Genomic DNA, 18,033 nt, shown 5'->3' with positions numbered 1-18,033 from the left:
TTATTTGTTAGAAGAGAGCGTCTGAAAGTAAATTCTTTTACGTACCTATTTTTGGATTTGTCTTCATAATTTTGGTTACTGGCTTATGCTTAACAGTTCTATGACCTTTGGTTTCTCTTAAGCTTGTGTACACGAGTCCAAAGTCTGAAATTTGAATTCATATTTGTCTAAGATGTTTTTCAATTTCCTGGATCGTGAAACATTGCATGAGGCACTGGTACATTCTTATTCTGAGCTACTAATGGGGAGGGTGCTGTCCTTAAGCGGTTTTTCAATTCTGAAACGGAAGTTGTAGATAATGCAGAGTAGGAAATAAACGCAAAACTGTTATCTAATTGTCAAACTTGAGCTTCTTCCAGCGTATCAAATGTTCGAATAACTTACATTACTGGGCTGTGACATTTTACACTTAATTGACTTCGAAAGGTGTTAGTGCAGTATGCCTGTATACCAGGAGCAATGATGTCACCAATGAACCCGATATGTGCATATGGCATCATCAAAGATAGAGAATGTATGACTCAATCAACATGGTAGATTGTGGGAAATTTGAAAGTTAATGAAAGCGATAAATTTGAAATGTGATGATGACTGATAGCGGAAAATTTGAAAGCTTAAAGATCGTGTATGGAGGAAAATCTGAAATTTGAAGATGGCAGGTGGTAGGGATATTTAAAAATTATAAATGACGGATGCTGGTAAAATTTAAAACTTGTGAGTTGGTGGATGGTGTAGTTGTGCTCAAAAGTATCCGAATACTACACTCCTGGAAATGGAAAAAAGAACACATTGACACCGGTGTGTCAGACCCACCATACTTGCTCCGGACACTGCGAGAGGGCTGTACAAGCAATGATCACACGCACGGCACAGCGGACACACCAGGAACCGCGGTGTTGGCCGTCGAATGGCGCTAGCTGTTCAGCATTTGTGCACCGCCGCCGTCAGTGTCAGCCAGTTTGCCGTGGCATACGGAGCTCCATCGCAGTCTTTAACACTGGTAGCATGCCGCGACAGCGTGGACGTGAACCGTATGTGCAGTTGACGGACTTTGAGCGAGGGCGTATAGTGGGCATGCGGGAGGCCGGGTGGACGTACCGCCGAATTGCTCAACACGTGGGGCGTGAGGTCTCCACAGTACATCAATGTTGATGTTGTCGCCAGTGGTCGGCGGAAGGTGCACGTGCCCGTCGACCTGGGACCGGACCGCAGCGACGCACGGATGCACGCCAAGACCGTAGGATCCTACGCAGTGCCGTAGGGGAGCGCACCGCCACTTCCCAGCAAATTAGGGACACTGTTGGTCCTGGGGTATCGGCGAGGACCATTCGCAACCGTCTCCATGAAGCTGGGCTACGGTCCCGCACACCGTTAGGCCGTCTTCCGCTCACGCCCCAACATCGTGCAGCCCGCCTCCAGTGGTGTCGCAACAGGCGTGAATGGAGGGACGAATGGAGACGTGTCGTCTTAAGCGATGAGAGTCGCTTCTGCCTTTGTGCCAATGATGGTCGTATGCGTGTTTGGCGCCGTGCAGGTGAGCGCCACAATCTGGACTGCATACGACCGAGGCACACAGGGCCAACACCCGGCATCATGGTGTGGGGAGCGATCTCCTACACTGGCCGTACACCTCTGGTGATCGTCGAGGGGACACTGAATAGTGCACGGTACATCCAAACCGTCATCGAACCCATCGTTCTACCATTCCTAGACCGGCAAGGGAACTTGCTGTTCCAACAGGACAATGCACGTCCGCATGTATCCAGTGCCACCCAACGTGCTCTAGAAGGTGTAAGTCAACTACCCTGCCCAGCAAGATCTCCGGATCTGTCCCCCATTGAGCATGTTTGGGACTGGATGAAGCGTCGTCTCACGCGGTCTGCACGTCCAGCACGAACGCTGGTCCAACTGAGGCGCCAGGTGGAAATGGCATGGCAAGCCGTTCCACAGGACTACATCCAGCATCTCTACGATCGTCTCCATGGGAGAATAGCAGCCTGCATTGCTGCGAAAGGTGGATATACACTGTACTAGTGCCGACATTGTGCATGCTCTGTTGCTTGTGTCTGTGTGCCTGTGGTTCTGTCAGTGTGATCATGTGATGTATCTGACCCCAGGAATGTGTCAATAAAGTTTCCCCTTCCTGGGACAATGAATTCACGGTGTTCTTATTTCAATTTCCAGGAGTGTATGAATCTTTTTTGCCCCGTGTCCCACCAAAAAATTATGTAAGTTATGGTACTCACGATGTTTGAAAGTTTTTTACAGGGTGCTCAACAATATCCGAAGGCCCGACATTTTTGCACCATATTCAAGAGTATTTATCTGAAAACTACTTAAAGCAGCACTTGCGCATGTGCAAATTTCGAACAATGCCTCAGATAAATTATTTTCCACATTTACGTTGTTCCGTGAAAATTTTCGATGGTCACAAGTCAGCCAGGCACAGATAAGACTGAACTCACTAACTGGGTGTTTAGCTTTGTGCGATGAGTCTTGTCTTGCTGTGACAACCAATCGGCATACGAAACACATGCCTATTAGCCATCGACAGCACTGAGCGTTTTGCATGCTGCGACAAGTGCTGTCTTGCTGTACATTCAATCAGAGTAATATGACATGCATACGACTTGCAAAACACTTGTGGGCATTACTGCTGCTGTAACGTAGAGCTTGAAGCGCACTGGTTGGTGAGATTTAGCTAAGTAAACAATGTTATTCCCACATCTAATTTCGATTATAAAACCAATATATACGTCGGCGAAACATTAAAGAGATCCCATGATAGGGTACAAGTTTGTCTATCAGTATAATCCGACACCTTGTGTTGTCACACAGCGGAAACTAGTAAATGGCTTACCGATGGGCTAGCAAGCAGAACCGTAGTAATACACATTCATATAGGTAAGAAACAAGAATTGCTACGCTTCAAGCCAGCCAAACACCATAACCACTTCAAGCAAGGGTATTAAGTTTATCTTGTAGTAACAGACGTTTGCTATCATCTGCTGATAATGTTAAACATAACGGTGCAATAATAACACAATTTCGTATAGGGTAGAAACGATGGTTGCCATATCTGTCAAAACTGATGCCTGAAACATGACTTCGACTCTTAAATTAATTCCAGATGCTATTTTCATGTATACATAATCCTCAATACTTTCATGTAACAGCATAAAATACTGGCAGCATGCCAAACAGGTAGTTAACAGTTTCTCATAGGCTCCAGTGAGAATTTGTTTCTTGTAGTACAAAAACGAGGTATTATTTACGTCAATGTGGTTTCCAAGATTACATTGTTCTATAAAACTCTTGATTAATTGCCACAGTTAAATTGTTCTGTAACAGCACAAAACTCATGTAGCAGGAAATTCAGAATATTTAACAACTAATATGGATTTTTCATTACATTTGATCTCGAACATACCTGTGGTAGCAAGGTTATCCTCCAACGTCACATCGTACTGAAAATGGTGTGTATTGACGACACCGATAATGTGTTATATCACTGAAACTACATATTTTCGTAATACGCATACATAAGTTCACAATGTTCGGCATACGAATGTAAACATTCTTAAGACACAATTGGAACAAGACAAATATTAAGCACAACCAAAGACGCGGGTGCAACAAGACAGAGATGGATGATCAATATTTCGAAAATAAAATAAAATCTTTTGCACGAAATAATAATATTTATCAGAACACATGCAGGTTGCACACAAGTAGAATTACACATATCAAAAATCCTGGATTTTTGTGAGCGCCGGTTACGGCCTTTAACTTTTCACAGGACTTAGAACGTTTGCCTGCTGTTTTTGGTGACTGATTTATGCACATCTGACAGAACTTTAATTTGGTTACCTGGATTTGAGATAACTGTGAGCTGTGATATTCCGCTGCAGTTATTATGCATATTCATGTGTGTGGAACTTGTTGAATATTTTTGTGGTCATTATTGACAATAATGATCCTAGGTTTACGTCAAGAGTGGTAGTAGGGATGTGCACGTTCGGGATGTGAATGTTTCTGCTGATTTTCAGGAGTTACTGTGCTGTTATATGAGCATCGCTATTCCGTCTTTCTGTGGTCGGGGATCTGCTTGTATTACATGACTACATACTACATAATTCATTATTGTTTAGCTGTTTTGTTTTCATTTGAATTAGCAAATCCACATGAGGGAACCGTTATCACATTTGCAACAACTTCAATTAATATAAGTTATTAGGTTTGAACTTCAGTTTCAGGTTCAGCCTACATAATTATCAGAAAGGATTTTAGCCAGTCGTTTTACATATTTTCCAGTCGTTTATCTTATTTACGTCTCTTACTTTTCCGGTAGTGTTTCTGTCACCTTAATAAGTGTTTGAGGAACGTTAGTATGTAATACATGTGGGCTTTGAAGCGACGGTGTCCGACCGACCCCGCCGACACCAGGAAGACTCAAATCAATAAATAATTTGGCCGAGCAGTGCCGACAGCCACTGTGCAACATAAAACCGTCACTAAGGTCGTAAGTGCCCTCGGTATTTATCTGATTAGGCAGACACACACTGTTGTCTGTGGATAGCACGCTAATGCCTGCGTTGACTGTGTGATGCTGGAGAACGTGTGTGTGGTCACTATCGGCCAGTACTGCGTTGTATTCATTTCACAATTCACTATCAACATTCATGGACACGGTCGATTCTTGTAACTCTAAATTTACAGCCAAATGCAGCGACATGAAAATGAGGGCAAGAAAGTTAAGTTTGACATTGTGTGGGAAAGTACTACTATTCCCAATATAAAAAGCTAAGCAATTCTGAGAACCTCAAATTGGAAATAGTAAGTTGAAATTATTTCATTTTTTGTTGGGGCAGTACTACGAGCGAGTTCATTTCTCCATGCGTTCCCTTTTTTGTGCATTTTTCTCTTGCTGGAACACTAGGGAGGGTCGCTGTAGAAATTTTGTCTCTCTTCATCCAAATTCCATTGAACTTTGAGCTAAATTAAAATATTTGGGAGAAGAGTTCCTGTTCTAACATTTTTCATACAGCCAAGGAAAACCATCGCAAAATACTGGAGTTGTTTTGTTTCTGGGCTAATGTGTTCCAGACAATATAAAAACACATCAAGGGACAGGACGGATTGCTTGAGGTCCGTTCCTTTATAGAACACGTTTCTTTTCAGCCAACGTATAACAGGTGGAGAGATCCAGTGGGATTATCAACTTATTATTCATAGATATGTCTTTCAACCAAGCCAAACCTCCTAAAAACTTCGATAAGAACTGGTGATGGAGATACTTAAATTTTGCTTGGGAAAGTTGTAAGTCCTGGAATATGTAAACGGCTTTATAAATGGGGTGAAACTAAGCCTATGACTTGCCCCCACTGTTTTGTAATGTAATTCACCATAGGCCTTTCCAATATTGGCTCCAATATCTGATTTTCGTACGATGGCAATTTTTTTTCCTTAGAAGGTGAAACATGACAGTGAAAATCAAAAATATTTTATTAGCAGCAGCTTGCAGCTATTTCCCTACAAGTAAATAGTCATCGCTCCGAATTAGACATTTGTCGTAGTGCAGTACCAACTTTTCAATTCTCTGGTCAGAGAAGGGAAGCACCTGTGTTGTCCGTCAATTCCCTACACTGGTCTGCAGCTAATTGTTTCTCTGCCAAAATGCTGTCCTCATAGCCAGAAGTTAATGTTAGCAAAGAGATGAAAATCGGAGGAACCCAAGTCTGGGTTATACAGTGGGTGATCAAAACCTTCCCAGGAGCGACTTTATTTCAGCCGCAGTGTGTGACCGAGCAGTCATGAAGGACAACGCCTGATGACAACAGTTCTATTAACTTTTTCTGAATTGCCTTTGTAGACGATTTTCTCCAGTCGCCTGATGCGCGCACTGAACAATATCATTGGTTGACATTAGCTTCCTTCCCTGGACACCGGCATCATGAACATCAGTACGTACCGCTTCAAAGTTCATGCACCATCGCCACAGTTTGCTGCACTGCATGACAGTTATGTTATGTGGAATGCATGAAATCAGGCGGAATCCCTCAGTATGAAGAAGTCGAATGGCAGCTCGCAATCCACACTTGGAGGGACGCTCTGTTGTTTATGTGCTCACCGTGAATCTCAGAACTGAAGAGTGCCGTGTGACGCTGTCGACAGGCATACTAGAGTCACTGTGTAACACGTCTGCTCAAAGCTCCATCGGAGTTTTGCTGTGGCTTTAATTTCGCAACCGGAAAGACCTCAGAGAAAAAAGCCCTCATACTTTGGGACACTACTCCAACGAGAAGAACAGCCTGCCTTAGATCTGCTCCATTGAAGAGCTTGGAACTGGGAGTGGCGGAGGGCTGCTCAATTGGGAATATTTGGATGGGGATTACCAATCTGAGCATCTGCCTTACAAAACGTCGGTCGGAACTGGGAATTTGGAACTTTGGTTGTTTGGTTTCTGAAATGATACTAAGAAACAACTAAATAAATAGACTCCTGGAGAATGGCAACGTGACTGGGACATTAGAAGCACATTACAGCCCGTGTACAGATTTTTCCCAAACGCCTGTAAAAGTCTGTAACTAAATTATATAAACATTTCAAAATGACAATACCTTTTTTGACAGGAAACTGACAATATCAATTGTATTTTGAAGGATTGGCAGGATTATACAGTGATTTGCAACTGGGGATTGATACTCATGCCTGGACATGCTATATATCGGTATGACTATGGTCCAGAATTTAGACAGGGAATGGGCCTAAGATGATGTGTATGTCATAATGAGTAATGAGAAAATGCGGGATCTGCTTGATACTTTACAACAAATCCAAAGCTAAATTATTTAAATTATGTGGTTATCAAAACACTGAACTTCTCCAGCAAGAACGTCAAGTCAGTAAAAGTAAAGCAGTTTACTAGGAATGACAGACCAGCATGTTTTAACGACAACTGCTGAAGAAAAAAAAATCATTAGAAGTTAAGACGAGGTCAAGAGGTTGACTTGAAAGGAGTCTGTTGTTCTCGAATCCCTTTCATAATTTTATCTTTTCTTAACTTTGAACTGTTATTCAATATTTCTGAAAGGTACGTTTTTCTCTATCACGTGCCTGTGTTTCGAGGAGGATTTTCTGCTGGTTATTGAATTTTTTTACTTTAACTTTTTATTTTGTCATGGATATCAGCAACGTCAGTCCTTTCACATATCAAGTTCCAGTGTAGTAACCTGCATCTGATGAGAACATTGCAAAATAGCTTCAAGTTAGTGGAAGTTCTTCTGTTAATTTTCGCAGGGGGCTTTCTATATGCGCGTCTGACTGGAATACGTCTCAACGGCATAAGTTGGCATTCCCGCCGTTTTCAAAAGCGAGTACTTTTATTGGCAATTTAGAATCTTGTGTAGGTACTTCTAGGAAGTTTTGGAACTCTTCTCTGTTTTTCCGGCGCTGTGGTTGGCTCAGCGGACCACACTTTTTATCAAACGCCGGGGATTGGCCAGTTGTTACCCCTTCATCAAGAACTGACTCCGGACACTGCGTCCGGATGAGGTTTTGTGAAATTTTTTCGCGTCCGACTCTCGAACATGCCGATGGAGCGTAGGGTCAGGTATTAAGTTTAGGCTGAGATTTTATAAGTTAGTTCCCGTTCAGACTCGACCCTCAGAAGTCAAGTGAGATTCATTTTATTTTTCTTTACCTTTGTGTGTGAAGTTTCATTCTTTAGTTTAAATTTAGAATTATGGATTGATTGGTCCGTGGCCTTATAATAAATCACTTGGTCGCTAGGAAACCAGTGGTTAATTTAGCGCTTGTTCTCTTTCACAATCCTCAGACGCAGCTACAAGGCTATAGTGCCATTCTGTTCGCACTGAATTCAGTGCTGAGCGAATTTTACGACTTTTCTCTTACCACAGTATCCGACCTTACATGGTCAGTGGTCAATCCAAATCCGACGGTAAGCTCTCTAGCTGGAAGGATCCCAAACCCACGAATGCCTCGAACACCGTCATGGCATTAAATCGATCATTAGCGGCTATCTGGAATTTACTGATGTTTGGGATGGTGGGACATCATCTCTTGTTAATTTCTGTCTCTTTGGAATACCCATGTGAGCGCGTAATCTTAGACTCATTCTAATGTAGATTACTCTCCTAAGCGTATGAAGAGGCTATTCGTACTGAATTCCAATGCTAAGTTAACGTAGTCTTTCCCTTCTTTGTGTAGACTAAAGTAGAATAAGGCTGTATATGTCCTTCCCTGTTTCCATTCCGTTACAAAGATTTGTAATAAATGGTCAGTTTTCTGAATGCGGCCACTTTTTCGTATAAGATAGTTTCGTTATCTTGCGCTCAGAGAATATTAGTACTCATCTCAGAAGCTATCAAGCCGAGTGCACAGCGAATGCAAGTTAATAGTTCATTCTATCGTGGTCGTGCTGGAACTTGGCGTATCCGTTGCCTTTATCTTCTTGGTTTTGTTCCTTTGGGTTAGAACAATTAGTAAATGTGGGGCTTAGATGCGTCGCTTTAACAAATCGAGATCCTGTACGACACTTGCATATCCAGTGAACGCTGTATCCGCCCAAGAGGCGAGATATGGCTTATGAAACCTTACCCAGTGTACCAACTTAAACAGGATTTCTCCTTTCCTGTAGCAAATATGTTCTGGTTTGCAAATGGAAATACAGAGTAGCATTCGACGGGGAATTAACCCCCTACCTCCATTCAGCATTTCTCACATTTCCAGCAATTAAGAGACTACGGACGATCACTGACAAAGGAACTACTAAAAAAAGACAGCTTTTGATGAACGTGGGGCTAGGGCTCCAGTGGCATGTTCTCCGGGAATATTTCAGGAGAAACGTTAAGGGTTTGGGGCGTTCAATTTGGTACTAGGAAAACTTACCTGATGACTAAGTGGCCTTCTTATGCTCATGTTTTTTTTCATCTGAAACTCGTCTGATGGGCTGCATAATGTAACATGGAACACAAGAATTCTTTTGGTAATGTAGTGTGCAATTGTAGTAAATGGTTATATTTTTGTTGTTTTTGAATAGTTAAGTACTCACTGTGAGCACCGGTGCACCAGTAGCTTCGTGGATACCGGGTGGTGACTACTGCAGCACATGCCACATCGACTGAAAGTCACGTAACAAAGAGTTAGGTAGTGGGTTAACAGGGATTGATAACACTAGCTGTAAGAATTCATATTCAACACTATATTAAATTTCTATGAATGCAATGTGTTAATTACTGAGCAAGTTTCAATCTGTATTGCACAACCTGCGCTAGGTAAAAAGACTGCAGGTTTAGCATTAAGTAAAAAAATAAATACTTGTTACTGATTCAATAAAAACTGTACCTCTCCCATCTAACTTTCTACCTGCAGAACTTTAGCAAAGAAAGTGGCTTTCAACAAACGCTGAGATATTAAACTGGTAGACAGTAACTGTGTTTTAAGATGGATAATCCCAATATTTTCTCTTCCTAGTAAATATAAGAGTTTGCTGCTGTAAGCTACGGTTTTCATACGTAAAATGTATGTTACTTTCCCAGCGGAACGCTGAGGTCTCGCAGAACATGGTTGACATACAAGTACACTGTTCTTTAAGAATTATCATTATTAATACCATGCAAAAGTGGTGGAGCTGATAAATAATAACAATATACTGAAATAACAAAAGTTATGCTCAGTTTTCACTATCTTGTATGTCTACTTTTACCTCAGAGGAAAAAAACATTCCTCTCAGACAGATGAAATGTTAAAGGGCTTGTAGGCTACACGACTCGATTAATTTTATTCCCGATGGAAGGGACTGAAGTTAAAGTTAAGAAGATGAGTTGAGGTTTCTAATTGACGTGGTTAGCACATGTAAAATGTTTTTAGAGTGATGAGGACTTGTCACTTCAGTGGTGTTCATGTCTAAATGAAATGGTGTGCAAAGTTTCCTTATCAACTATAGAAGTACATGCTGCACTTAAATAGGTAACAAAGAAGTTCAAAGTTACGTAGGAACTGCAAAAGGCCTACGAATGAAAGGAAGAAAAACCGCTGACATGCTTTTGAAGAGACAGGCTCCTTCAACATAAAGGAAAGATATGTAATAGTGCAGAATACGACTAACTCTTCCTTTTTAATGATGAAGGCCACACGGAAAGCTTCAGCCATCAGTGAAATACCATTTCCTTTATTTCAGTCAAAATTGTCTCATCTAAGACAAGAAACCAAATTTGAAATGTCGAAAAAATATTTTCTTTAGAAAGAAGCCGTTCGAATTACGATCAACGAATATATTCAAAATATGTAAACGCTGTTTAATCTGTCATGAAATCCACATGGCTCCAGTGATAACGCTGACAACCCGACGTGGGTCTCTCTCTCTTTTTTTTTCCAGGTGGACGTATAAACACGGTTTGTAATTAGCCCTGGAAGGATGCTGATGAAACTTGCGTTGTGTCTGGCTAATGCAATTGGCACTGCTAATTACGGAGCAGCCGCTTTCATGCCTCCAAGTGACATGCATATTTTATTAAATCAAAGGCAGCTCTGTTTTGCCAGGTCGTTGTAACAGACGTAATGGAAAACTAATTCACTTTAATTAAAAAATTGTATTAACGTATTCGCTTCAGCCGAGAGACAGAACGCCGGGGCAGGCAGGTTCTTGTCAGATTTTCCGACAGCTTTATTTACTGCCTTAATCAAATACAATTACATTATTATAAAACCGATGCATAACATTTGAACATTTTAATTTAACGCCAAGTCTAAACACTTGTATACCTCTGTCTCTGTCTATACGCGTGCGTCAGTGCGCGTGTGTCTTTTTTTTTTTTTTTTTTTGTTCCCCCCCTCCCAGTGGCCCACCGGGTCAGGGGAGTGGATTGTCCGTTGTTCTGCGAGGTTTACACGGACTGAGTGAGCAGCGGGAGGGTGGCAGACAAGCCAGACACAGCCCGGCTCTACGCGGCAACACCGTTGTGCGCTTGTTTTGCATCGGCGCCGGCCGGCGTGCACGCGGAAATTTTAATTCATCAATTCTCATTTCGCAGGTAGCGTATTGGTTTCGCCGTGATGTTGCACGCTGCGACGTGGACGAGGACCGCCCATCCGCAGCGACCCCGTACCGCTGTCCGGCACCTTCCCCCACCCTGCACCACACTGCCTGCCCATCCTCCCTGCCCCCACACCCCCGCAACCACCACCATACACCTCGTGCTCCCATACTACTCTTGGCGGAAACACATATGGGTCGATACTTTATACCGGATATTGGTATTGGCACTTCCCTAATTTAAACATATTGGTTCCGAGCAAATTAGAATCGACAACAACGCAATCTATGCCGGTGATAAGGCAAAGCGAAACAAAAACAATCGCGTGCGGCCGGTGGCCGGTGGCCGGCGAGTTATGAAGCAGAGGCGGCAGCGCCCGCCCAGGGATTTGTGTTCCGGTCGCCCCCGCAGCGCCGCAAAAACCGTCAGGGGGCGGGGGGATGAAAAAGAGAGAGGGGGGTGGGTGGAAGTGCGGGTGGGGGTGCAACACGCGATCCGGACGAGCGCCCGCATATTTTTGCGCCGTTTATTAACGATTGCCTTCTGGGAGCGCCAATTCCCAATAATCCAGGAACCTGGGTATAGATTTAACATGGCGCTGATAATATACGCGCGGCGGCCGCGTTGTGAGCGAAGCGGGGGCGCGGCGCGGCGGCGCGAAAAATGCCCGGAACTCGCGGTCGCGCCCGTGCGGGGGTTCCCCTGCCGCGCCACCGCCCCACTCGCCAGTGGACAAACAGCGTAAAATATCGCTGCACACAATACCTGCACTTCATTGTTTCCTTCTCTCGCCTTTCTACTTCGGCATGTTCGCTCTGTCTTCTTTTATGAAAAGTCATCTACACATGCACATGTCTTTTGTCATGTATAGTAGAACTTCGCTAATCCGATCTCGGATAGTTCAACTCCCCGTTTAGTCCGAGCGGCCCATTTCCGGTGTTTGTTTACGAACGATAGCCGCTGCTGCAGTACTTGTCGATGACTCATCTACATCTAGCCGGCCCGAGTGGCCTTGCGGTTCTAGGCGCTACAGTCAGGAAACGAGCGACCGCTACGGTCGCAGGATCGAATCCTGCCTCGAGCATGGATTTGTGTGATGTCCTTAGGCTAGTTAGGTTTAAGTAGTTCTAAGTTCTAGGCGACTGATGACCTCAGAAGTTAAGTCGCATAGTGCTCAGAGCCATTTCATCTACATCTACATTGATACTCTACAAATCCCATTTAGGTGCCTGGCAGAGGGTTCATCGAACGACCTTCACAATTATTCCAATCTCGTATAGCGCGTGAAAAGAATGAACAACTATATCTTTCCGTACGAGGCCTTATTTCCCTTATTTTATCGTGGTGATCGTTCCTCCCTATGTAGGTCGGCGTCAACAAAAAACTTTCGCATTCGCAAGAGAAAGTTGGTGGTTGGAATTTTGTGAGAAGATTCCGTCGCATCGAAAAACGCCTTTCTTTTAACGATTTCCAGCCCAAATCCTGTATCATTTCTGTGACACTATCTCTCATATTTTCCGATAGTCCAAAACGTGCTGCCTTTCTTTGAACTTTTTCGATACACTCCGTCAGTCCTATCTGGTAAGGATCCCACACCGCGCAGCAGTATTCTAATAGAGACGGACAAGCATAGTGTAGGCAGTCTCCTTAGTAGGTCTGTTACATTTTCTAAGTGTCTTGCCAATAAAACGCAGCCTTTGGTTAGCCTTCCCCACAACATTTTCTATGTGTTCTTTCCAATTTAAGTTGTTCGTTATTGCAACACCTAGGTATTTAGTTGAATTTACGGCTTTTGGATTAGACTGATTTATCGTGTAACCGAAGTTTAATGAGTTCCTTTTAGCACTCATGTGGATTACCTTACACTTTTCGTTATTCAGGGTCAACTGCCACTTTTCGCACCATTCAGATATTTTTTTCTAAATTGTTTTGCCGTTTGTTTTGATGTTCTGATGACTTTATTAGGCGATAAACGACAGCATCATCTGCAAGCAACCGAAGACGGATGCTCAGATTGTCTCCCAAATCGTTTATATAGATAAGGAACAGCAAAGGGCCTATAACACTACCTTGGGGAACGCCAGAATTCACTTATGTTTTACATGATGACTTTCCGTCAGTTACTACGAACTATGACCTCTCTGACAGGAAATCATAAATCCAGTCACATAACTCAGACGATATCCCATAAGCACGCAATTTCAACACGAGCCGCTTGTGTGGTACAGTGTCAAAAACCTTCCGGAAATCCAAAAATACGGTATCGATCTGAAATCCCTTGTCAAAAGCACTTAACGCTTCATGTGAATAATGAGCTAGTTGTGTTTCACAGGAACGATGTTTTCTAAACCAATGTTGATTTTGGGTCAATAGACATGGGTCTGCAACGTGGGTCAACAAACAGTTGATCGTTGCTGGGTGCGATAGTTCGACCAGTTTTAGTCTGAAACAACTTGTTTCTAGCTCGATCAGTAACTGTTACTGTGCCAGCATTAGGTTATAAATTAGTGACAGTGCCTTTCTTACACATTAAAGTGTGTAGAAGTAAATAACCCACCAATTAAACGTAACATGTGACGCTGTCTTTAAAATCCTACTAACGTGAGAGAGAAGATTAGCACGGCTGACACTGGCCGCACAACAGAGGCAGAATTTACGGATGACGAAATCATTGACGCTGTAACTCAAATACATGATGAGAACGAGAAAGATGATGACGACAACGAAGGCAAAGAAGCTTCGGCTCGAGTATCACATTCAGATGCTAAATATGCGTTTGATATAGCCCTCCAATAGTTCGAATAAGGCTCTACGTCGACTCCAATAGACATTGTGTGGATCAGCATATGGCGGGACATCGCGACGTACTCAAGGTTGTCGTCTGATAAGCAAAAGAGCTTTACATAGTTTATTCGTCCTGCTTGGGAACAGAACATTTTTATCGCGTGATTTCTCACGTTGTAAACAGTTAAGTGCAAGTCAGTTGTGTGTCAATAAAGTGTTGTAATAAGTTATGTATAGCTGTTAAATTCCATTCACATTAACAATGTCTTATGGTACGATACAGAAGTATTATACAGTAAAGAAACTAGTGAACATTACACTTTCGTGTAAGATGTCTTAGAATGTCAACGTCTTGTCTGCATTTTGTTACCAGTTTAACATGGAACAGTATTTCAAAGAGCATCCAGTTGAAAATTCAAATTGTATTGTACTGTATTGTGATGTTATGGATAAACAAGCGTTGCTCTGACAAACGGAACTTTTTTGCGTTTCGACCGTGTTCCCAGTCCCATAGGAGACGGATTAGCGAGGTTCTACTGTACAGCCAATAAAGCACTTAGTACCCCTTGGATCAACTGTAAGGTAGCGGCAGGGCGAATGGCTTTGTAACACTTTTCTGTGACCACACTATCTAGACTTCAGCAGTGCGATGGCGACACACACACTGGCACAAACGATGGTCGTAATATTTTCATTATCATTTCGAAAAATGGTACTACTACCGCCAATCTTGATGATGCTGCTGCCAGTCCGCTACTCCGCTACACATTCACCTTTCAGTGAGACAAACTTTTGTCAAGTGTGGATGACTCAGTGGAGATTTTTGCTATGAATGGCTGAATTTTGGCCGTTCAGGAATGACTCTGGCTGGACTATCTCTGCAATTGCCTGCCACTCAATGGTTTCATCGATAGATGGAGGAAGTTACGACAAAAGGGTGAGAACTCTTTTTGTGTCATCAGCTTTCTGACTGGTGTTATGCGACCTGCAGCGGCTTCAAGTTCAAAAATGGTTCTAATGGCTCTGAGCGCTATGGGACTTAACATCTGAGGTAATCAGTCCCTTAGAACATAGAACTACTTAAACCTAACTAACGAAGGACATCACACACTTCCATGCCCGATGCAGGATTCGAACATGTGACCGTAGCAGTCGCGCGGTTCCGGACTGAAGCGCCTACAACCGCTCGGCCACCGCGGCCGGCTCCTTCAAGTACCATGGAAGTTGTTCCTTGATGTCTTCACACTTGTCCTATGATTCAGTCGCTTCTTCTTGTCAGTCGTTCCATAGCTTCCTCACCGAGCGAGGTGGCGCAGTGGTTAGCAAACTGGACTCGCATTCCGGAGTACTACGGTTCACCCCCACGTCCGGCCATCCTGATTTTGGTTTTACGTGATTTTCCTAAATCGCATCTAGCTGGGATGATTCATTTCAACAGGCACAGCCGACTTCCTTCCCCATCCTTTCCTAATCCGATGAGACCGATGACCTTGTAGATTAGTCTACTCCCACACATTCAGTATGCATATTTCCCTAAATCGCATCTGGCTGGGATGATTCATTTCAACAGGCACAGCCGACTTCCTTTCCCATCCTTTCCTAATCCGAAGAGACCGATGACCTTGTAGATTGGTCTACTCCCACACATTAAGTATGCATATCATATTATACGTTCATAGTATATCTTTCATTAAAACTAAATGTAACTCCGCCCTAACAGGCCATGAAGGCTCGACAGTATCCACCGGCAGCCGTGTCATCCTCAACCCACAGGCGTCATTGGATGCGGATATGGTGTGACATGTGGTCATCACACTTCGCTCCCAGCCATTATGTCAGTTGATGAGACCGGAGCCGCAACTTCTCAATCAAGTAGCTCCTCAGCTGTTCTCACAAGGGCTGAGTGCACCCCGCTTGCCAACAGCGCTCGGCAGACCGGATGGTCACCCATCATAGTCCCAGCGCAGCCCAGTAGCACTGAACTTCGGTAATCTGACAGGAACCGGTGTTACCACTGCAGCAAGGTCGTTGGCTGTATGTTTCATTACAACCTGAATATTATGCTTCATTTCTGGCTTCTTTGACTTATATAACTTAACATGTATTGTTCCTTTCGTTTATGTAAGACTGTGTGTGACATCCTATTATGAGTTTATCTGTTGTTTTGCAGCTTCATTGTATAGGTCTGCTGATAAGCTGACTGGAACGACGAAAGTGGTTGGCTAATAAAACAATACCAAAATAAAGCCTGCTGGTATACTATTATTGCTTTTCATCCGATATTGACTGTCAGACGCTCCTGAGCCCAATATGGAGTTACATCTAGTAAATTAAAAGAGCTTGTCCCAGTTAGCGGGCGAGATAAACATTAATAAGCCGTCGAAATTTCAGATTTATATTCCATCCACAGTCAGAGAGTGGCAAGGCACTGACTACTTGCCTGCTTGGAGGGAGCTATTGGATACTGAAGAAAGGTGGATAAACTAAAACACTGCTAAATAAAAGATTCAAGAAATATAACAGGAATATAGTCTGTAATAAGAACAGAACAAGGCATGACTTACTGAGGGCAGCTTCCACTGGCGTAAGTACATTCACAAAACGACATACAGAATGAGCACTGAACTAGAAACGCGCTAGCTTAACTAAGAACACATCGGAGAAAAAATACTGAACCATAGATCTAGGTTTAGGCAAGAAAGGGAGGCTGTGACACTTCGATTAATCTTAACTCATGGAGGGCGCTGCTTCTCTTCCTTTGCATCTAGAAATACTCGCGACCACCTAACGACCGAAAAGGTGATCGAATCCGAGTGGCATCATTATACTCTAATCAAGGTACTGAACAGTTACACTTTACTGCAACATGGTGGTGAGTGACTACAGCCAAGACACAGTCGTGGGTGAGACGGCCAATGGTGGTCCTCCCAAAAAGATGTTGCAGGTATGGGATTGTACAGTGGAGACTAGGCGTTTTGTTAGATGGCCGGCGCTTCGCACTAGTATACCTACGTACACATAAAGTAGGGCTTATGCCAACCTGCAGGGCGAGTCAACGGCGAACTCTAAGCTGCTGGGCCATCCTACTGGAGGCTTCCGTTTTGCCCCAGAGGTTCTCTCCCCTTTCGCCCGTACAACCGCCAGAAGTGCGGGTTTCCATGTATTCGTGCAAGTGACACTGTTAATTGCAGCCTACAATTCTTCTTCATTTTCACAGAGGTCAGCTATGTCATCAGTGAATTTTATCATTGATATCCTCTCACTCTGAATTTTATTCCCAATCTTGAAGCCTTATTGTATTTGCCTTATTGCTTCTTCGATATACAGAAAGACTACATTCCTCTCTTATACCCGTTTTCATCTGAGAATTTCGATTTTGGCTTTCTAGTCCTATTGTTTCGTCTCGTTTCTTGTGCACATTCTGTATTCCTATAGTTTACCCCTATCTTTCTGAGAATTTCAAACATCTTTCACGACTTTACATTGTCCATAACTTTTCTCAGATCGATAGATCTAACGAACGTGGCTCGATTTTTCTTCAGTCTTGCTTCTATTATCAACCGCGACATCACAACTGTCTCTCTGGTGCCTTTACCTTTCCTAAAGCCGAACTGATAGTCAGCTAACAGATCCTAGGTTTTCTTTCCATCTTTCTGAAAATTATTCTTGTCAGCAAGTTGCTTGCAAGAGCTGTTAAGCAGACTGTGAGATAATTCTCGCACTTTTCGGCTCTTGCAATCTTCGAAATTGTGTGGAAGATGTTTCTTGGGAAGTCTCATAATATATCTCCAGTCTCATAGGTTCTACACATCGACGTGAAGAGTCGTTCTGTTGCCACTTCCCCCATTGATTTTATTAAATTGCAATGCAATGTTGTCCATCCCTTCTGCCGTATCTGATCTTCAGTGATCCACAGCACTTTCAAATTCCGATTGTAATACTGGATCCCCTATCTCTTTCCTGTCGATTCCTGTTTCTCCTTCTACCACTTCATCAGACAAGTATTCCCTCTAGTAGAGGCTTTCAGTGTACTCTTTCCGCCTATCACATCTCTCCTCTGCATTTAACAGAGGAATTCGCTTTGCACTCTTAACGTTACGACCATTGCTTTTAATTTCACCGAAGGTTGCCTTGACTTTTCTCTATGCTGAATTCGCTCTTACGATGACTACTTCATTTCCAATTTCTTCCC

The sequence above is a fragment of the Schistocerca gregaria genome, chromosome 4 (assembly GCF_023897955.1).
Source record: "Schistocerca gregaria isolate iqSchGreg1 chromosome 4, iqSchGreg1.2, whole genome shotgun sequence".
Classification (NCBI taxonomy): domain Eukaryota; kingdom Metazoa; phylum Arthropoda; class Insecta; order Orthoptera; family Acrididae; genus Schistocerca; species Schistocerca gregaria.
This window is presented reverse-complemented; position numbering follows the sequence as displayed.